The 22,944-nt window shown below is 40.9% G+C and overlaps 1 protein-coding gene across 1 annotated transcript in view; it reads left to right on the forward strand.

The window, feature by feature from the left end:
- ATP10B (ATPase phospholipid transporting 10B (putative)) overlaps positions 1-22,944 on the forward strand; it is a 283,570-nt gene that overhangs the window by 45,811 nt on the left and 214,815 nt on the right. Inside the window, exon 2 of the mRNA XM_030927999.1 lies at positions 7,504-7,748. The gene's annotated coding sequence lies outside the window, so the exon portion shown is untranslated. The remainder of the gene's footprint in view (positions 1-7,503; positions 7,749-22,944) is intronic.

Below are 22,944 nucleotides of genomic sequence, written 5' to 3' on the forward strand. Positions count from 1 at the left end.
CCTGATTAAAAATATTTTCAAGAGTGACTCCAGCAGAAATAATAAAATGCTAGGCACAAACCTGTTTCCTTAGCCATCCTGGCTAAGCAGGATGCAAGAGGCTGACCCACACCTCCATCAAGTGCTCTGAACTGCTTTGAGAGCACGGCATGTGTGTGTTCAGTTGAGTGTTTTAGGTCATGTCATGTTAGGGTTAATGCCACCCTCCTAGAAAAGGACACATAGAAAGGAAGCCAGCTTCAACCCACAGGCCACGAGTGACCAATTACATTGATCATATGGATGAATTGAGACACAGGTAAACTGCTATCCCGGAGACTAAGTAAGCAACTTAGAAGAGAGAGTGTGTGTATCCTCACATTCAAAGGTGGGTAGACAATCTAGGGCGAGTAGACAGCTGCAGGTATTCCTGAGTCAGAAGCTGGCTGGTTGGCTCTGCCATCCTTGGCATGTGGCTTCCATCTCTGGGTCCAAGGTGACTGCTGTACTGTTTTCAGCCAACAGGAAAGAAGTGGGGAAAAAAGTCCTGGCAAGTAGAATTGTCTTCAGAGAGGTGACTCAGAACCTGCAAATACCATTCCTGTTCATATTCCAGTGGCCCTAACATAGTCACATGCTTCCACATAACCACAAAGGAGACTTGACTCTGAAGTCTCTAGCTGCATAACCAACGTACCCAGATAACACTTAGTTCCAGGAAGGGGGTTTATTTCTTTTTTCTTTTTTTGAGATGGAGTCTCGCTCTATCGCCCAGGCTGGAGTGCAGTGGCCGGATCTCAGCTCACTGCAAGCTCTGCCTCCCAGGTTTACACCATTCTCCTGCCTCAGCCTCCGGAGTAGCTGGGACTACAGGCATCCGCCACCTCGCCCGGCTAGTTTTTTGTATTTTTTAGTAGAGACGGGGTTTCACCGTGTTAGCCAGGATGGTCTCGATCTCCTGACCTCGTGATCCGCCCATCTCGGCCTCCTAAAGTGCTGGGATTACAGGCTTGAGCCACCATGCCCAGCCGGGGGTTTATTTCTAAAATAAAAGGGACACTATGGATACTGGGGAACAAGATCACATTCTCTGATATGTCATGCATATATTGAGTTCATGCTGTGTTTGAGGCACTGTGGGAAATGCAACTGTGATTAATAGGATGGCCTGCATTCCAGAAGGCAGTAGCAATGCTCACATAAAATGCCGTGTGACAAGGGGTACATATAACCCAGTTTATGAAAGTTTAGGGAAGGGAGGATTTATTTCCTCTGAGTAGAATTTAGGATAACTTATTGGAGGAGGTAAGATTTGAAATGGGCCCTTAACACTGGATAGGACTAAGGTAGACTGGAAATTGGAGTTAGAAGAAAGGACTGTAAAGAGGGAGAGAAGGGCCTTTGATTGGTGGGAAGGGAAAAGCTTGCATCCCAGCTACAGTCATTTTAATAGCTGTGGTCCTTTGAGAACCATCCAGTAATCCCACAAGAATGACCCCACAAAGGCTGATACTGTCAGTTTTCTCTCCAAGTCCATTCTCTCTTATTTCCTTAATGGTAATAATCCTAACTTTTAGTTGAGTGTATTATCCTCCTTAGCCTTCTATAGAGCTATATGTGATCCCGTGATCAAGTGTTGGCCAATGAGGTAGAAGTGCAAGTATCATAAACAGCTACTGAGATGTATTCTTAATGCAACAGCTTCCTTTGCACTTTCTTCGTCCTGCTGCCTGTAATTGAAGTGTGATGGCTAGAGCTCTGATAGTCACTTTGGATCAGAAGAATAAGCACTAACCCTGGAAGTGACAGCAGAAAGTCAGAATCATCCTTCTTTCCTGATGACACCATAGAACCACCATAGTGGAAGGCCCTGGACTGCCTATCTCCAGACTTGTTTGAAGCAAAAAAAACAAGACTTTAGGTGTTTAAGTCACTGTTATTTTGGGTTTTATGCCATGTTTAATGAGACGAATTCCTACTGAGCACAGGCAGGTTTCAAGCCACACTTGCTCCTAGATCACACTTACCAATGGATAGAGGTTCAACCAACAGTCAGCATATTCATTTCCTATTGCTACCCTAACATATTACCACAAACGTAGAAGCTTAAAACAACACAGCTTTATTTATCTTACAGTTCTGTAAGTCAAAAGTCCAGCATGGGTCCCGCTAGACTAAAATCAAGATATTGGCAAAGTTGTGCTCTCTTTTAGAGATACTAGGGGAAAATTTGTATTCTTTCTTATTTAGGTTGTTGGCTGAATTTTGTTCCTTGCAGTTGTAGGACTGCAGTCCTATATTTCCTTGCTTGCTTTCACCTGACATCTATTCCCAGCTTTTGGATGCTGTGCAGATTCCTTGGCTCATGACCTCCTTCCTCCATCTTCAAACCAGCAACAGTGGGTCCAGTCTCTCTCTCACTTTAGATCTCTCCTACTGCTACTTCCATCATCGTGTAATGCATCAGCCCTTCTGCCTGCCTCTTTCACCTTTAAGGACTCATGTGATTACACTGGGCCAACCTGGATGATCCAGCATCATCTCCGAATCTTAAGTTCTGTAACCTTAATTGCACTTGCAAAGTTCCCTTTGCCATGTGATGGAACATATTCCCCAGGTCTGGGGATTAAGGCATGGGTATCTTCAGGGAGCCATTATTCTGCCAGAGAATACAAGGTTCTTTAGGCAACCTCATCCTTCTGTCAACTTATGATCTTGTTTCAACTGTCCTCCTCATTTACAGGTGCAATAATTAAAAGGGTAATTTCCCCTTGATGCTTATATATAGCCCTGACAGTCAGAACTCCTGCCCAGTTCTAATTCTCAGGAATAAAGCAGTGTCTTTGAGTGATTCCTCATTTATTTTGGGAGTTATGCACCAACTCATAAAAGACACCTAATAGATGTTTCAGGGGCTAGGTTTAAGGCAGAATTTGGTGACTTCTGGGAATACTTTTCTCAGGTAGATGTGAACTGGGGACCAGGGTTAAGACTAGAGTTTCTCTCTAACTTTCCTCAAAGCCAGACCTAAAATAGCCTAAGCAACACTGAAAAATTACTTAGATTTGTTGAGTGGGTTGCAAACAGCAACTTCTTTACAGATTTTTTTCAAGTTGCAATTGAGGATAGGATTGGAAAATAGATGTATCATACCCAAAGCAGTAATTTCAGAAAGAAGAGAAAAGAGAAAACAAATGTCCCTTAAAGAAAATAAGGCGAGAGGGTACCATCCAAATTATCTGGATGGAACCAGGCAAAGGTCAGCCAATGAGTAGTCTTCTGGGGGATCAACTTGGAGATTAACTCTGGCCTCATTGTACTTTCTCCTTTGTGCACTTTGGAGGAGGGAAGCACTTCAGTGTGAGGTCCCTAGGACGGAAGCTCCAAGAGGACAAGAGATTTGCCTATTTTGTTTTCTTTACACCCAACCTCCAGAGTACTCAGCGAACATATACAGTATTTGCATGAATAAATGAATACATTGTTGATTGACTGCTTGATTGGTTGACAGGTACCTAAGTCCTACTTTGGTTCCCCATCCCCAACCCCCTGCTCGGCTATATTGCCTAGAAGTTAAACCTTGTGCTTAAAATCAGACTTGAACCCAGGTCTCACCTCCACTATCTATTCTGTCAATGTGTTCCCTGGGAACTTCCTTAAGTCTGTTTCCTATCTATAGTCTGTAGCCAATGATTATGCTTGGCATCATGAAATTTCATTAAGATAATGGATGCAAATGCTTAGCACAGTGCCTAGCAGTACAGTCATGTGCCACAAAATGACATTTCAGTCAACACACCACATACCCAATAGTGGTACCATAAGATTACACTACCATATTTTTATTGTACCTTTTCTATGTTTAGATACACAAATACTTACTGTTTTGTTACAATGGCCTACAGTATTTAGTAAAGTAACATGCCTTACAGGTTTGTAGCCTAGTAACAGTAGGTTAGACAATATAGCCTAGGTGTAGAGTAGGCTTTACCATCTGGGTTTGTGTAAGTGCACTTTATGGTGTTTACACAATAAAAAAATCACCTAATGATGCATTTCTTAGAACATATCCCTGTTATTAAACGTGGCATGGCTGTACTCAAATTTGTTAACACTTAATGTTAGTTCAAACCCACTTCTACTGCTAAAGGGGTCTCCCAGTGATGGTCAAACTGAATTCCCAGCCTACATGCCTCTACTTGAATCAATTAGCCTGTCTCGCCAGCATGTCATGCACATGTACATGTGTGCATGTACACGAGGGTGTGTGCACTCATGCATGCATGCACATAAATATCAACGGGCTAAAGTAAATGTAAATGCTATCTTCTCCATGAGGCCAACTATTGAGGCCCTAGTCAGAATTCATCTCTTCACTTTAGAATTCTTGAATGTTGATTAAGCCATCTTTGTATGTCTTACATACCAATGCCTAGCACAGTGTCTGGCATAATATAGAAACCTGTTTCTATATTCATCCGCTCATTCATTTTGGATGAATGAGTGGATGGATGGATGGATGGAAAGTTAACTTACTTATGTTCTCTGGCAGCTCCACGGGGATTTATTTATTTTTATGCCCACAACTGGTCAGCACAGTGCCTTACCCACTGTAGCTATTCACTAAATAGTGGTTGGATGGTGATAAAGGAGAAGAAAAATTAGAAAATCAAGACCAATCCCCACCTGGAATCATTCTCCTTTCAGGGCATTCTATTGAAAGGAGTTATTGAGAAGAGAGGCAGGGAGTTGACAGCCACCCTCTGGACTCTCTCCCAGGGCCTTTTTAGAATAGGAAAGTTAATTATGGAACCAGATTAACAGTTTCTTTTTTGATACAGCCAAAGTAAAACCAGCAGGATGCAATTTAGCTCTTCCCCACTTTCCAGATAGCAGCAAATTTTCATACAAAACAAAGAGACACTTGAATTGCAAATTACTTAGAGAATCAGCTAGCAACCCCAACGGAAGAATATTTCTACTTTCAAAACCCGCTGTTGCCTTTTTAGGTTTAACCATGTAGTGGGACCTTCATAAAGGCCTAGGCATCTTGCTGTTCCAACTCTTGGCCAAGTAGGGAGGAGGAGCAATTCATTAAGGTTTACTGGAATGTCCCAGGGTGAGCTTTTTGCTCAGAACATTTTCCTCTACTCCAGACTGTCTGTCTCTAACCCTCAGAGCACCAGCCTCCACTCACACAATGAGGGCTAAAGGGTTTCTAGAGGTCATCTCACTGGAGAGTAGGAAGAGCAAATGCCTATAATGGCAGGGGGAAATGTAACAAATAAAACAGGTGGTGAAAGTGAATGTATTACCTCTAGGAAGTGGGTGAGAACTGGGGCAAAACTTTATCCCATCTAACCATCACTGGACCATTGTTGATTGTTGCTAGACAGTTCCAAGAAGTCTGTAATCTGGATTGTTAATTGAAGCATTCTTTTTAGCTGTTGGCATCTAATTAATAAGGGGGAATAATACCATCTATTAGCTGGATATGGCCTGTGGGGCCACCAGCTTATAACTTCTGATCTAGCACACCTGGCTTCCTTATTTGATAGGGAAACCGAGGTCAAGAGACAGAAATAATGTATAAAAGATCACAGAGTATCCCAATCTTCTGACACCTCCTCCAGTGCCTAGCTGATTCCACCATACAGCCTCCCCAAATTCCTGCCCCCAACACAGGATACAGGGAAGTTTTATTTTCACAAGAGCATTTATTAACTTATTTTTCTGACTTAAATAGATAATTCCTACTTTCTACAGAGAATTTGGAAGATTTAACAAGGATAAGAGAAAATTAAAAAGTCACACAGTGGTGCCATTTTATTTATGGAGGGACTGGAGGCTGAGGTAGAAACCTGGCTGGACCCAGGCTGCTTCCGGACACAGCCACTGGAGGGCAAGGTGGCATCTCAGTTAGCTTAGCCAACAATAACAGGTTGTAGGAAGGTTAGGCCAGGGGTTGAAAACACAGCCAGGTATGTGGCAGAAATGAGTAAAAGAGGACAGATGAGGAAATAAGGTGAATGAAGTATGTGCCCTGCCTGAACCCTGTAGACACCACTCAGATTCAGCTTGTGTCATTGTGTGGGAATGCAAATAATGTTGACAGCTTTTTGGAATTTTTTTTATGTGAAGCTGAAATCTAACCTTCTTAAGTAAAAATTTTCAATGTGTGAATGTAGTTCAAATAACGTGTGTGTGTGCATGTGCGTGTATGTGTGTGTGTCTGTGTCAAAACCCATCAAGGAGCAGGATTTGGGCTATGGACTTTCTCTTTGTGACCTCTGTTTAGTGACTCACTGAGAATGAACTGGGCCCTAGGCAGCTCAGTCAGCTGGGTGGAGAGTTTGTTTGTGATTAGTCACAGGCCACCAGAGAGCTGGCATGCAGATGACCAAAATCAGAACAAGACTGAGGAGGCTGAGGCTGTCCATTGACTTAGCTCAGATGTCCCCTGGAGAGTGAGGGTTTCAACAAGAACCAAGTTGCATCTTGGACAGACCCTATAGGGAGATCTTCTGCCCAAATCTAAAGTACCTACCATGGCCTTTTGTAGAGTATGTGTGTGTGCATATGCATGTGAATAATCTTTACCTTGCTAAAATAATATAGATTATCTCACTTGGTAGCCTTGTGGAAGACAACTTCATTGTCTCCAAAGAGGAAATGTTTAAAGTCAGTAAAGCTAGCAATGAGTGTGTCAACTCTTTCCATGCTACTGTAATGAATTACTGAATGAGTCAGGCAGTAGAATGGAATGGAAGGAGCCCTTGAATAGGAATCTTGAATTTTCCCACCCTGACCTCTCTCTGAGCTTCTAATTCATACTCTATGAAGTGAAAATTATCATACCTGCACTGTTTTCTATATTAGTGAGGATTTTTTTAATAAGAAAAACAGAAAACCCAATGGCTTAAGAGAAAAACAAAAACTAGCCTAAGCAGAGAAGGGTATGTGTTGGTTCACACAACCGAAAAGTTCAATCATAGTTAAATCTGGGGGTCCAAATAACATCAAAGCTAGGTATCTCTCGCTCAGAACTGCAGTGTTGATTTCCCATGTTGGCTTCCAGCAGCTCTAGGTCTCCATCTTCATCATTGCAAGTACAGTAGAAAGAGACCTTCTACTACATTTTCAACACAAGTTTCAGAATTAACTTTCATTGGTCTGAAATCCCATGCCCATTCTGAAACCAGTCAATGTGACAAAAAAGATGAAATGCACTGAGGGGCTGGACCAGCACACATTTCATGGAACAATTAGGCATTTAGCTGAGGATCTCTGGGAACATAATTTGCATTCTGTATGGTGGAAGATAAAGTAGCAGACCTGATACCCTGGTAGGAATAAAATGTTTCCACTGAGACAACTCCCTGGGAATCTATTCCACTTGCTCTGTAAAGTGTGTCTGAAGCTAAAGCCATCCAGTTAAAGAGAAAAGGGCAAAATACTGGATTATTGCTGATACTAAAATGAGATTGTATATTTTGTATTTCTTTTCTCTCCTGTGTCATGCAGGCTTCCTTTGACAAGAGAATCAGAACCGACTGGTGACATTCGTTTCAATGAAAGCAACAGTGTGAAGGGTAAGTAGTTTCTCCTATTATTCGTCTCATTTAGTGGAGATGTGAACTCCTTTCCACTGCCAAGATGAGAAACTACCATTTCTTACACATGGACACAAAGATGAGAACAATCAACACTGGGAATTCAAAAATGAGGGAAGGAGAAAGAGGAGCAAGACTTGAAAAACTACCTATCAGGTACTATGTTTACTTCTTGAGCAATGGGGTCATTAGAAGCCCACACCTCAGCACCACTCAATATACCCATGAAACAAACTTGCACATCTACCCTCTGAGTCTAAATTTTAAAAAACAAAAAACAAAAAAACAAAAAAACACCACCGCTATTTCTTCCTCCAAGCCAGTAAAGTAAACATCAACTGATCTGGTATGTCAGTTGCCAAGTAGATGGCTTAAACTTGTATATATTCCCCAGACAACATAGGACCTGTCAAAGTATATATCACTTAAGATGTGCTATTGGCTGCAAATAACAGAAAGTACAGATTCAAGTTGGCTTAATAAAAAAAAAAAGTTTTTGGCCCTCGTAAGAAGTCCTAAGGTAAGAGAGGTCCATAGATTGCCAATGGAGTAAATCAGTAATGTTACCAAGACTTGGATTATGACTTCTTCAACCGACTGTCTCATCAGTCTCCAACAAACTTCCTCTCACATTTATTGGCCAGAAATGTGTTACACACCCTTGCCTAAATCAGTCCTTAGCAAAGCAAATGGAACCACCATGATTGGTTTAGACTAATTGCTAGTCCCTTCTTGGTGTTAAGAATGGGACTCACATTCCCTGAACTACATGGTTGTGTGGAGAAAAGTGGATATATAAACAAAATTAAAATCTTATTAGAAAGAATAAAGAATGAGTAGGAATTGTAAAGGCAATCAATGGTGTCTACTATAAGATGATACTATGAAAATCTTAACAGTACTTCCTCTAAGAAGAAAGCTTATAAAGTTATTCAAGTTCCAAGACCTCATATACTCCATCATGGCAGAGAAAGCAGGCACCATACTTGGCTAACCTCCCCTCCAGTCATGGGTAAAATTAAAGAAAGACTCTAGATATAAAACCCAAGGCATTATCATTATACCATATGCAGACTGTTTCTCCAATTTGCATAATTATAAACTCCCCCTCAAAGAGTAAACATCACTGCCAACTTAAAAACAACAACAACTACAAAACAGTATTAAATATGCATTGCTAATTTGACTTTCTAATTTGTCTGGGCTCTTCACAAAGATGTGCATAACTCTGCAGATACCGAATGCTTAAGAAAAATCCTCCACCTGCCTGAAAAACACATCAACAGGAAAACAAAAGCTAAAAATTAGTTTTTCAGCTAAAGAATTTGAGTTGTTGCCTGAAAATTACCTGCAGGAGTCCGTTCTATTAAAAAGGACTCTCAAATTCATTGTCTCAAGCATTGCTTACCAACATTCAAGTATAGGCAATTGCTTTGTGCAGCCAAAAGAAGATCATTTCGCAAGATCTCACCATTCACTTTTAAGAGTCTCCTGTGAGCTGTGTATGGCATTATATTTGGTCATTTATAGGAAGTAATTCAAGAGTTTCAGAAAGACTTTCCTATCCCAAAATCTGTCTTTTATTGATCTGCCTCAAAGATCCAGACCACTTGGGCTTTGAAGCTTCCAGCTATCGTACAAATATGCTACCTGGCCAAGGTGGATTAGCTCTTATTATTTTCCTCAATTTCAGTTCCCTGATGAGCCACGTTGATAAGTGGGACACAGGATGTGTATATATGCATAGAGGGAAGTCCTCCTGCAAGAATGAATCAAAAAACGGTAAATGTTGGCTTGGATGCAGTGAACAAGGAACACTTCTACACTGCTGGTGGGAATGTGAACTAGTACAACCACAATGGAAAATAGTGTGGAGATTGCTTAAAGAACTAAAAGTAGAACTACCATTTGGTCCAGCAATCCCACTACTGGGTATCTACCCACAGGAAAAGAAGTCATTATATGAAAAAGATACTTGCACATACATGTTTATAGCAGCACAATTCGCAATTGCAAAATCATGGAACCAACCCAAATGCCCATCAATCAATGACTGGATAAAGAAACTGTGGTGGGTGGTGGGTGGGTGGGTGTGTGTGTGTATATATATATATGTGTGTGTGTATATATGTGTATATATATATGTGTGTGTATATATATATGAGTGTGTGTATATATGTGTATATACATATGTGTGTGTGTATATATATGATGGAATACTACTCAGCTATAAAAAGGAATGAATTAACAGCATTTGCAGTGACCTGGATGACATTGGAGACTATTATTCTAAGTGAAGTAACTCAGGAATTGGAAAACAAACATCCTATGTTCTCACTGATATGTGGGAGCTAAGCTATGAGGACACAAAGGCGTAAGAATCATACAATGGACTTTGGGGACTTGGGGTGAAGAGTGGAAGGAGGGTGAGGGATAAAAGACTAAAAATATGGTGCAGTGTACACTGCTTGGGTGATGGGTGCACCAAAATCTTACAAATCACCACTAAAGAACTTATGTAACCAAAGTGTACCCCAATAACTTATGGAAGAAGATAAAAATAAAAAATTTCCTTTCAATTAAAAAAAAAGTCCCCCTAGCGGTATACAACTTACATGTGTACATGTAATTTGCAATATATGTGTGTATATACCTCTATATAATGGAAATACCTGTTATGTATAAACACATAACACACATGAATACAGTGTTACATAGTGGAATCCTTTTATACAAGCTATTTTCAAACCTGCTTTGTGAACTCAATATTATAGACATATTTCCTTTGTAATTTGTGTGTGTGTGTACATACACGTCATTTTTTACCATTGATTAGTATTGCATCTCAGGAATTAACGATAATTTGTTCACTCAATCCTCTTTTAAACTATACCTGTCATTCTTGGCTATATCATCACTATTTTTAATTATATGAAAGCATACTTGTGCACAGAGATCTTTCTCTGCACATACTGTTGTCTCTTTAGTAAGCTCCTTGAAGAGTCATTGATAGGTCAGGGACAGGAGGGAAGAACCACAGAGGACTAGAATATTGATACTGCATGATCCTTTCTGGGGGCTCAGATATGCCTGTGAGGCTGGGCTCCTATAGTGTGTGTGTGTGTGTGTGTGTGTGTGTGTGTGTGTGTGTGTGTGTGTGTGTGTATGGAAGAAGAAAATGGGGACAAAGTGCAATAAATGTGACCTTTGCTGATGCCACATTTTTATACCGAGTTGTCACAGAACAATAAGAAAACTGCTGTTATTGCAGACAACCATTAGATTTGTTTTAGTGTTTACTTCAGCAGTGTCTATCTGTGCCTTGTCTAGACTGTAAACTCCCTGTGGGCAGGAGCCAGTTCTGGTGGTTGTTGCTGTTACTGACCAATATGTGGCAAGTGCTTAATATATTTACATTACTGCATTTCAACATTTTTTGGGTGAAAGAGTGAATAAATTATACAGAAAATATTTCCTGAAAGGAAAAGATTTTCAAGAAACTTCCTAAAGACTGACATTCTAGGGAATCTGTTATCTTCTCAGTCTTCTTACTCAACCCCCAGTATCTCTTTTGTATCTAATACTTTCCATCCCACAACAATTGAAATATAGAACCATACAATTTTAGGTGTTACTCTACTGTTCTAAGGTAAAAATTAATTCTGTCTCAGAAATTATTGTATAAGGAGCAGGTTGTAGTAAATGGATCAGCCTTGTCAGTCAAGAGTTTATCTTTAACGTAAACCACTCAACCCCAGCCTCAAGGTCCACCTATTTTTATGACCAGCATCTGACTTATTTTTATATTTTACTTCCATTTTTAAACAAGATAGGTTGCTGTACGATTATGAAAATTAAAGTAGGAATAAACTTGGATATGTGACTTTATACTGAATTCTATAGATTGCAAAATGGATGGGTTCTGTTATGTTGTGCCAGTTTGAGTTGCTCCAAAACACACTGAAAAATGAAATATTTCTCTCTTTCCATAAACAATATTTATTTGCCTTTTCTGTTTCCAAAGATGTTTTCTATCATGTCATTCAGGATCTTACCTAAGTTTCTTGAATTCTTGTCATCCTTCCCAGAGTAGCAAGGGTGGTTTTCAATTTCCCTAACTCACTTAATGTCTGTCTGCAATTCTGTGCCCAGCAAAAGCGCTAACTGAACAGATACCCTGTACCCATCACAAACCAGCAATGCCACAGGCTCCTGAACATAGAGCAACATTGACCTAAAAATCTTTCAAACATCCCCAAGGAAAAAGATTTCTATTTGGCAATTCAAAGTGAGATCTGCAGACCAGCAGCACCCACAGCATCTACTACCTCCTTAGAAATGCAGAATTCTAGGCCTCACCCAGACCAGCCTACTGAATCCAAATACACATTTTCTCAACATCCCCAGTATTTCATATGCATGTTATGGACCTAAAGAGCAATTCCTTGTGGTCATTCACCTGGATTTCTTCCTATTTTCAAGAGATCTCTCTGCTTTAACCAACAAAATGAAGCACATAAATACTAAAAGTACATTATTTAAATAGCCCACACTATTATTGTACTGGGCAAAGAACACATTTCATACTGAGTTGAAGGAAATGTTCCCTATTTCAAAACAGTTTACTCCTTAGACAATTTCATCATTTTCATAGCAACTTCCCCTCCATTCCTTCATTTGTTCAAAATGGCAGCCCTTAAGATATAAATATGTTATTACTTTTATGCATTGAATTTGGATAAATACAACCCATGTGACACATTTACTATGAAATCAAAGGAAAAAGCCTCCCTAGAATGTAGTGCAGTAAAATCTGTAGTCACTTTAATGATGCCATCACAATTTATGGTCCTGAGTAGATCATAAATTCTAAACAATTGCTGGAATCTAAAAGTATCTATTGAAATTAAAAATAAATATTGTTGTGGTTGAATAGAAAAAGTTTCAGGAGTGTTTAGTTTGGGAATCCAGTTATTACACAGTACACTGGAGTAAAGGGGAAAAAAATGTTCCTGGAAATAACGCCAATGAGATGCACAGATAGAAGTGAAGTTTTTAGCATGATCAAAGAAGATTTAACAACTATTTTTAAGTCTGGAAACCATTTTCTAGATGTTTTAGTCTGAACATACTACCTTATAGTTTTGTATATGGTTAATCTCAACTGCCTGCATTTCTGAAACAAATACATTGTTAGTATTGTGATTAAATGATGCTATTGTATAAAAAAGAATAAATTATGTTCTATGAAATCACCAAAAAATATATATATTTATATGGCAACCCTAATAAAAGGCTAAATCACAGTTTAAAAAGAGAGATAAGGTGAGCTTCCATGCTCCCAGCGTCTACTTCTGGGCTTATCTCATCCATTCTCTTAAGGTTTCCAGTACTCTCAATCTCTCTTGCCCTCCTCTAGAGGAAAATATATTCTTGAAATGAAATGTCAGTCATTTATATTTTGTATACATTCAAAGATTTGTTCTAATAATTTGTAGTACTATCTCTCACCATGAAGGAAAGAATTTGTCTCCCATTAAAGGAACATTATATATTAAAGAGATGATAAGTACTGACTAGATCAGGATTGGTTTTATTTGAAGAGTTGATAGCTTCCTGGACTTTAGTGTTAATATTCTGAGACTGCATCTGGATTCACCAAGAGAAAATATTTTGTGATCAGTGATGTCTGCCATGGGTATGAGATAAGGACATAGCCATACGTCAGCTATGTAATATTCCATACCACAGCTTTTACTGAGCTTTTATACAGATCCATTGTTAAGTACTTGCAGGCTACCTTATTTGTCTATTGATGAATATCAAATTATCCCCCAAATTAAATGCCTTAAAAGAATAATGCATATTATTTTACAGTTTCTATGGGTCAGGAATCTTTGAGCAACTTACCTGAGTTCTCTGTCTCAGGGGTTTCTTACAAGGACACAATCAAGGTATTAGCCAAGACTGCAGGCTCACCTGAAGGCTTGACTGGGGAAGGATCCACTTCCAAGCTTACTGACGTCATGATTAGTCACACTCAGTTCCTCCAAGGCTGTTGCACAGAGCATCTCAGTTCCTCACCAGCCGTTTTCCAGAGACTTCCCTCAGTTCCTTGCCAGCTTGCCCTCTCTTTTAGGGCATATACACAAAAAGAGTAAGAGAGATGGTTAGCAAGACGAAAATCACAATCTTTTGTAACCTAATTATAGAAGTGACATCCCATCACTTTTGCCTAATATGTTCACTGATGTAAGTCACTATATCTGCTCAAGGCCAGGGGAAGACACAAGGGTGTAAATCTTAGGGGGTAGGAATCAGCGGGAGCCATTCTGAATATTTAGGTTGATTTAAATCTTTTCCTTGTATATACAATGCAGGAATAAGTATATCCTCTACAGAATTGTTTCGAAAAGTACTTGGCTTTCACTGGTGCTGTTTAGCAGCCTTTTTCTGATTATATAAAAACCATGAAGTCACTGCTAGGACCAGGTTGAGGATAGTGACATTAATAACAGGAACACATAACCAGCTTCTGCACACCTCCTATGTAATTCTCTGATCATTCTCCCTTTGCTTCAATGCCACACAGGCTTTATTCCATTCTGTCTTCACCATGGTCACTCTTAAGATGCCTACTACTATTATCCCATTTTTATAAGTGATGAATTAGACATAGAGAAGCAGAGTCACTCACTCAGGGTAGCACAGCTAACAAGGAACAGATCTGGGATTTAGACACAAATCCACCTGACTTTAACAGTGGTGTTACTGCCACTGTGCCTTTTGCCTCTCTGGAATTAGCCAAAAAGTGGTCTTCTAAATATTTTGACAATGCACCCCTATTAGCAATAACTTTTCAGAATATGCCCTTACTATGTGTATATGTATTTATAACATATTTGTAATTTAAAATAAGTAAATCTTTTTTGATAAAAGTGATTATGAATAGAAGTTATTCACACCACAATGGATTGTCTTGCCCAGAGCTGATTCTCTCTGGATGTGACATCCTCTGGTCCATAACTTCCCAGTTGACAATCAAGTGGGCTTGTGGACATAGAGTTGGATGCTTCTGCATCCCAGATACTTAAAAAAGAGGGGAGACACTGACTTTCAGCCTCTTCTTTGCTCTATTATGAGTTTTTGAAGAAATACTGAATGAGTAGGAGTTTGGACAATTTCTTCCTCTCACTTTGTGCCATCAAATCTCTTAAGGAAGGATATTGTAGGGTTGGAACAGTCTTTCTTCCAGCCTTGGAGCTGTGGTCTCCACTGTGGGAGAAAATAAAATGCTTTTAAATGCTGCCTCCTCATTGGGATTGAGAGATGGAGGAAAGTTCAGATGCTGTTTCCAAGTGATGTTTTATACTTTATAAAGAACTATTTATTATGGCTTTAAAATTACTTATGTGTTTACTTTAAATAGATAATACATGGACATGGTAAAAAGCATGTTTAATGCATTATGAATATTTACTGAAAAGCTTTCTGTGGAACCTGTCTACAGCCTCTCCACTTTCCTCCCCTAAAGCAACCACTTTGTATGTGTGTACCTTCCAGTGAGAGTCTATATCCATACAAATACACATGTGGATGCCCCTTATTTTTTTATAACCTAAGTGATACACCAGTCTCTGTAGGTGGTTTTATTCACCTGTTACTTCTTAGAGATTGTGTTATATTAGTATACAAAACCATTACTTATTCTTCGTAATGGCCACATAATACTGTATAGTAGAAATGCGCCAAAATTTATGTAACCAGCTCCTTATAGATGAATGTTTAGGTTGATTTAAATCTTTTCCTTTTACATACAATGCTTCAATAAGTATATCCTCTAGAGGATTGTTTTGAAAAATACTTGGCTTTCACTAATGGTGTTTCGTAGCTTTTTGCTGATTATAAAAAACAACATTGTCACTGCTGGGGCCAGGTTGGGGATAGTGACATTAATAACAGGAACATATAGCCAACTGGGCACACCTCCTGTGTAATTCTCTGATTATTCTCCCATTGCTTCAATACTTGGTATCTCAGCTGAACAAGTCCCACAATGCTACCACGAGAGAAAACTACTTGTATTATGTAACTTTGCTGGAAGACTAGAGAAATTCAGGCTCCATCTTCCATCTTTGGATTTCCCAATGCAGCTGTGGGAAGCAAGTGTAGGAACTCTTGTGCGGACTGGCTAGCAGGATTTATCTATCAATAAGAGGGTAGGGCAGCCTTGAGCAGTGGTAGCACAGTGCAGTAAGGAGAGCATCAGCTTCAGGTCAACATATTTAACTTGTGTGGGTGGTTCCCCAAACCAAGATAACTGTCACCAAAAAATGGAGGAGTGGATGCTGGCCTGGCACAAACGATGGGTGCCCACTTTGGGGGTTGTTCATGTAGTCCCTTCATTAGTGACCCTTCATCGCCACCCCTTCCATAGCTCTGAATGTCCTTGTCACTCTGGTCCCCTTTCCTCACTGGGATTAGATGACCTCAAAGATCCTATCCCTCTCAAGCTTTACCCCAACTTTATAATTTGCCATCACGTATCAGGGAGGCAGGGTCTGGCTCAGGCATCTGCCTTTACGATGTTTTATGCCCATCTTGCCAGATCACTCAGAGCTCCCCAGAGGTGTCAACCTACTCTTTCTCTTGCCTTCCTGGTTGGCTGCCTGTGGAAATTACTAGGAAGTGCCCAACTAAAATCATTCTGAAGACATGTGTTTGCTTCAATTTTCAAATCCGTATGCTGGCCAGGGTGTCAAGCACACAGAGAAATCTCAGCCTCTGAGTTCTGACTGGGCTTTTTCAAGTATGGACATATTGTTATAAGCATAGAGATGACTAGACTGACAGAATGTTTCCCTTGGGCCAAGCGTCACAGGAAAAAAAAATCTTACTAATAACAAAAGCAGTAGCAGAGGCTACATTTTGAGTTCCTGCTTTATTCCAGAGTCTGTATGAGGCACAGAGCATCCACAGAGTATGGGACCAGTCTAACTGGTTGGAAACCTCATCTCCATTACTCAAGAGCTCTGTCACTCTGATACATTTCTTGCCCTCTCTAAATATCAGTTACACCAGCTACAAAACAGAGCAGTAATTGCACTTACCTCCCAGGGCTGCTGTGAAAAATCAGACAATGTAGCCCCTGGGACATACCTAGCCAGTGTCTGGCATATAGGAAGCACACAGTAGCAGCTGACTAGCTTCATAGCTATTTCTGAAAGATTGTTTCTCCTCATTTCATAAATGTACAAACTCAGAATCCAAGAAGGTAAATAACTTGCCCAAGACCAAAAGTAGCAAAACTGGGACTAGAACTTAGGTCATCTGCCTCATTAATTCTTCAAATATTTATGGGTCCCTCCTATGTTCCAAGCACTGAGGATAGGGAAATAAGTGAGCAAGGCACAATCCTGGCCCCCATGGAGTTTACAGCCTGGTGTGATACCATGATATCCCTTAACATGCCTGCCATCCATTCCCATCATAAAGCTGCCCCAGGGCACCTAGTTAAAATGTCCCTGAATACTCTTGACAGTAACCACAATAGCTAATATTTATAGGATACTAGTGGGTGCTCATTTAATCTCTCCAAAAGCCCTGTGAGGCAGCTACAATTATTATCTCCTTTTTACTGGTTAAAAATCTGAAGCTTAGGCTGAGGCAGGCGGATCACAAGGTCAGGAGATCAAGACCATACTGAATAACACGGTGAAACCCCATCTCTACTAAAACTACAAAAAATTAGCTGAGCATGGTGGCAGGCACCTGTAGTCCCAGCTACTCAGGAGGCTAAGGCAGGAGAACGGCGTGAGCCCAGGAGGCGGAGCCAAGATCGCGCCACTGCACTCCAGCCTGGGCAACAGAGCAAGACTCCATCTCAAAAAGAAAAAAGAAAGAAAAAAGCTTGCAGAAAGCAGAATGAGTTCTTGAACCCATGTAGCTAGTAAGTGGTGGAGCTTGGATTTGAACCCAGGCAACATACAAGAATAGTTCACTATACTGTTTAAAGGAGTCAAGCTGACTTGAGACTGGGATTGAAGCTAGAACAAAAAGTTATGTTAGTGCTTCAGTCCACATCCAATCACATATAAGGTGCATCTTATTTCTGTGTGCCCTATGTTCCTATAGTAATCCTCAGAGGTTAAAAAATAGATATACTTGCGATAGTTTGCTGAGAACAGAAAACCAAACACCGCATGTTCTCACTTATAGGTGGGAATTGAACAATGAGATCACTTGGACTCGGGAAGGGGAACATCACACACCGGGGCCTATTGTGGGGAAGGGGGAGTGGGGAGGGATGGCATTGGGAGTTATACCTGATGTAAATGACGAGTTGATGGGTGCTGACGAGTTGATGGGTGCAGCACACCAACATGGCACATGTATACATATGTAACAAACCTGCACGTTGTGCACATGTACCCTAGAACTTAAAGTATAATTTAAAAAAAGAAAAAAAATAGATACACTAGGAGAGACCTTTGACTGTGAAAACAAAGCAGGCACTATCAAATTAAAATCAGGCAGTGGGACTTAGACTGACTAAATCTGCCTTCCTGCACTCTGCTTAGTTGCATTTTCAAAGACCTCTGTCCTCAAGGGACAAGCTTTGTTAGCCAGTGGCAGATAGAGGTCTACTTCAGCCCCCGGAAATGGAGTTTGACTTGGCTGCTTGCAGACAGGCATGGCCTGGGGAGACAGAGGCCAGGGCAAAGCCCAGGGGTCTAGCTGGTAAACACAGCCACGGCTGGTGACTTCTGCAGAGCTGCTGCAGATCACGAACAGAGTTGTGTTCAAGGGAGTCAAGCAAACTTCAGTTCTGCCTCCCTGATTCAGAAGATTCATCGGAATCTCCACAGGCATCTGGTGGGTCCACAGAGGCAGTGATGCTGGCATAAGTAAAATACTATCAGCATGATTTTTCCCCATTTGCTGGCTTTATTCATGGCTCACAGTTACACTCCCTCCAGTGAGGGAGGCTCTGTGCAACCCTAATACACTGTGAGATTGTTAACTGGGAGTAAAAGCAAGGCAGAAAAGAGAGGCTCCCTGCAGAAAACAAAGAGGCCTTGCCCTTCACACAGAGACAAAGCCAGACACAGCTGGAGCCTAAGTTTGTGTCTCTGTTACTTGCAAAACATAACACCCAGCAAAATAGAGACTAGATTTGTATTTTTGTTCCCAACCTGAAATTAAGAAATCTAAAGCAATAAGTCCTTCATGGACCAGGTTTCCACCTGCCTCCCAACACATAAGTCACCTCGGGAAAATATAAAGAATGGTCCTGGACTGTGCCAAGGAAGTGGGGCACAGTTAATAGAGCCGAATATGGCAAAGCACATAATTCTTCGCCAACAACTTGCAGATATGATGGCTCCCTAAGCCTCAAGTCACCAACAGAGGGTGTTTTTAACTCATTTTACCCGTGTACAAATTCTGACTATCCAGAAAGATTGAGGGATTTGCCTAAAGTCATGCAGCAATTTGATGAAAGAAAGAGAATCAGAAGCCTGGATATCCCTGGTTCTTAGGCACACTTAGACTTCAGCTCCTTCTCCGGGGGAAGTGTGATAATGCCCAGAGGCTGCTTTGCACAGCCAGGACAACCTGGGGAGCACTCCGTCCTCATTAGCTGTCATTAAGTTGCCGGGACCTCCAGTTGCTCTTCCTACGGGGCAGAACTGAAGACCAATGTCATTTACTTTGTATGTCCACCTCCTGGGGTTACACTGGAAACGCTTCTAATGAACCACAGCAGAAGAAAACATTATCCTCAATTAGAGCCCTTAGGAAAAACTGCTGCATTTTCCTACCTGCAGAGGAAAACACTAAATCGGGAGTCTGTACATGAATAAACAGAGGAGAAGAAAATTTACAAGTGTGATGACTCCACAAAAGCTTCCCTGAGTCTTTACCATGGCAAATGACCCGCGAGCTTTCAGAGCCACCATATTAGTTTCTTGTAAAGTAACTTTTGTTGTTGTTAATGAAAACATGATCCTTCTACTTAGACAGATTCTGTGACCAAAGGAGCTAGGAGGTCAGGGTGCTCACAATAAGACTGTCTGCCAGGCATAGGAATATCCACATATTATGTAACTGCTCGGTGGAACAGAGGGGGGATGTTTCTGGTACCGTAAAACTCTTTTACCCAGAACTTGCTCCTACACTGCTGAAGAATAAATGGTAGCAGAGTGATTAAGAGTCAGGTGGAATGGAGTTTAAGGCCTAGATCTGCCACTGGCTTGCTGTGTGATGTTGGAAAAAATACTAACTGCTCCAAATCTATAATTCTTCAGCTATTAGCCGCTCTGGAGCTGCTAATGTACCTAACAAATAGCACATAAATTATTTAGCTGAGTAAATGGGCAATCTTAGTAGTAGTATCAGTATCATTCCAACAGAGCTGGAAATTACCCCCAGAAACCACCTCACCAAAACAATTCCAATTCTGACTGAACATCACCATCACACAAGGTGCCTTTAAAATATGCATATGGCTGGGACCCAGACTTCCTAGCCCGTTTTCAGGCTCTCAGCTTCATGCACCTCCCTATTCCTTTGATAAGCCATTACAAAGCCTGTCTAAAACAAAGCTATTTGCTTCCATTAGCTGAGGCTGCAACTGTTTTTCAACATGTCTGAGGAACGAGACCAGGCTTCTTTACTTTTCAAAACTCCTCAGGTGATTCTTAGCAACCAGATTAGCATCAGTCCTTAGAACAATCTCAAGGACCCACTAACACATGCCCTGGAGAGGCTGAATAACCCGAAGGTCACAGAATCACAGAGCTCATTAACAAATAACAAACACACCCTTGGTGCTCCTGATTTCCGTGGAATGGCCTTCTTACTGAGTCAGCGCAACAAAATTCTAAAAAGCAGAATCATTTTCATTTTTTTTTTTTTTTTTTTTTGAGACGGAGTCTCGCTCTGTCGCCCAGGCTGGAGTGCAGTGGCTGGATCTCAGCTCACTGCAAGCTCCGCCTCCCGGGTTTATGCCATTCTCCTGCCTCAGCCTCCTGAGTAGCTGGGACTACAGGCACCCGCCACCTTGCCCGGCTAGTTGTTTTTTTTTTTTTTTTTTTTTTGTATTTTTTAGTAGAGACAGGGTTTCACGGTGTTAGCCAGGATGGTCTCGATCTCCCGACCTCGTGATCCGCCCGTCTCGGCCTCCCAAAGTGCCAGGATTACAGGCTTGAGCCACCGCGCCCGGCCCAGAATCATTTTCATAGTTGATTGTCTCAAGTGTGGTCCATACAGTTCTGGTTTTACCGTGTGTCAGCAGCTATTTAGAGCTACCAACAGATTTCTCCCTAAAACTTACACTGTGGGTATCAGTTAGAATTTCAAACCCAGAGATATCTGGGAATCTGTCTGAGTTAAGCATCGCTGGCTTGCCCCAGGGAAGACTGGCTTTTTAAGACAGGGGTTCCCCAACCCCTAACAGTCATTTACTTTGTATGTCCACCATACTCACCACATATTGGGTGGACACCATATACTAGGTCCACACATTATTTTCTATCCTTTTTCTCCCCACCCTCAAAAGTGACTGAGGCTCTGAGTGGTGAATACATTCGCTGAAGGAGATAGAACTGGGATTGAGTCAAGGCTTTGGCCTCAGTTATAAAGTCACACACCTTCGATTCTATTGCAATACCCTCTTTCTTCTGCTGTGGTTCATTAGAAGCGTTTCCATTGTAACCCCAGGAGGTGGACATACAAAGCAAATGACATACAAGTTCCTAACAGTACTGGTCCATGGCCTGTTAGGAACTGAGCGTCATAGTAAGAGGTGAGCAGCAGGTGAGCATTACCACCTGAGCTCCACCCCCTGTCAGATCACTGGTGGCATTAGATTCTCATAGGAGCACGAACCCTATTGTGAACTGTGCATGCCAAGGATCTAGGTTGCTCGCTCCTTACAAGAATCTAATGCCTGATGATCTGAGGTGGAACAGTTTCATCCCGAAACCATCTTCATGCCCCCCACATCCCTGGAAAAATTGTCTTTCACCGAACTGGTACCTGATGCCAAAAGGTTGGGAATTGCTGTTAGAGGACACAAGACCATAGTCCAGGCATCACAGTCACATCCCACAGACACCACCTCCCATTGGCTTCCTGGATGACAGGCACAGTGTCCAGGAGGAAAAGAGCAGATCAGAAAAGTCAGTCTGGCACACAAACCCATAAGGGATGATACACTTTGCAGGCATCATCTGAGGGTAGTATTAAGAGCTTGTGGAGAAAAGGGAAACCTTGTACATACACTATTATTAGAAATGTCAATTAGTGGTGACTATGGAAAACTGTATGGAGGTTCCTCAAAAACTAAAAACAATTACCGTATGATCCAGCAATTTCACTTCTGGGTATTTACCCAAAAGATTTGAAATCAGTATGTTGAAGAGAAATCTCTGCTCCCATGTTCACTGCAGTGCTACTCATAATAGCCAAGTTATAGAAGAGACTTAAGTGTTCACCTGTCACACTTCAAATCTCTCTTGCAGGAAGAGCCCTTGGAGGGGCTTCCCTGATTAGTCAGCCTTATCCAGGTTAACCTCTGTCTTAAGGTAAACTGCTTTGGGACCTTAAGTACGTCTGCCAAACCCCTTCCCAGCAGTACCTACAACAGTATGGAACTGAATGAGTGGGAGAGAGTACGTGTAAAACAGGAGCCAGGAATCTTCGGAACCATCTTAGAATCCTTCCTACCACAGATACATTTTTCTTACCAACTCTCGCTTGGATCAAAGCAAGATGGGACAGACAGCTAAGGTACAACACGAGAGCTATAGTTAATAGTATTGTATTCTATACTAGAAATTTGCTAAGAGAGTAGATTTAGGTATTCTTACCACAAAAAGTGGGGAGAGACTATGTGAGATGATGAATATGTTAATTACCTTGACTGTAGTAAGCATCTCACTATACCTATGTACATCAAAGCATCATGTTGAGTTTCTTAAATATACATGATTAAAAATTTTTAAAAGACATGTATCTTTTATAAAAACGAGACAATAAAATTATGAGAAATCTACCTTTTATGAACAGCTCATAAAATAATTCTTTAAAGATTGTTCTCATTATTTTATAATCATACCCTATATGTGGGACACCCAAGTCTCTTCAGCCAGCACTTAGAAGAAATGGAAGTTAAAGATGCTAATGATGTTGTACTATTAGACAGTATTTAGGAATAATCCCAAATACTCCTCAGTATAAGGTGTAAGCCACTTAACCTTTTTATGCCTATCTTATCACCCATAAAAGAAAGAGATGTTTACCTGGTAAGACTGATACGAGAGTTTAAAGATCCATTTTACATAAATGA

Source organism: Rhinopithecus roxellana, chromosome 3 (assembly GCF_007565055.1).
Source record: "Rhinopithecus roxellana isolate Shanxi Qingling chromosome 3, ASM756505v1, whole genome shotgun sequence".
Taxonomy (NCBI): domain Eukaryota; kingdom Metazoa; phylum Chordata; class Mammalia; order Primates; family Cercopithecidae; genus Rhinopithecus; species Rhinopithecus roxellana.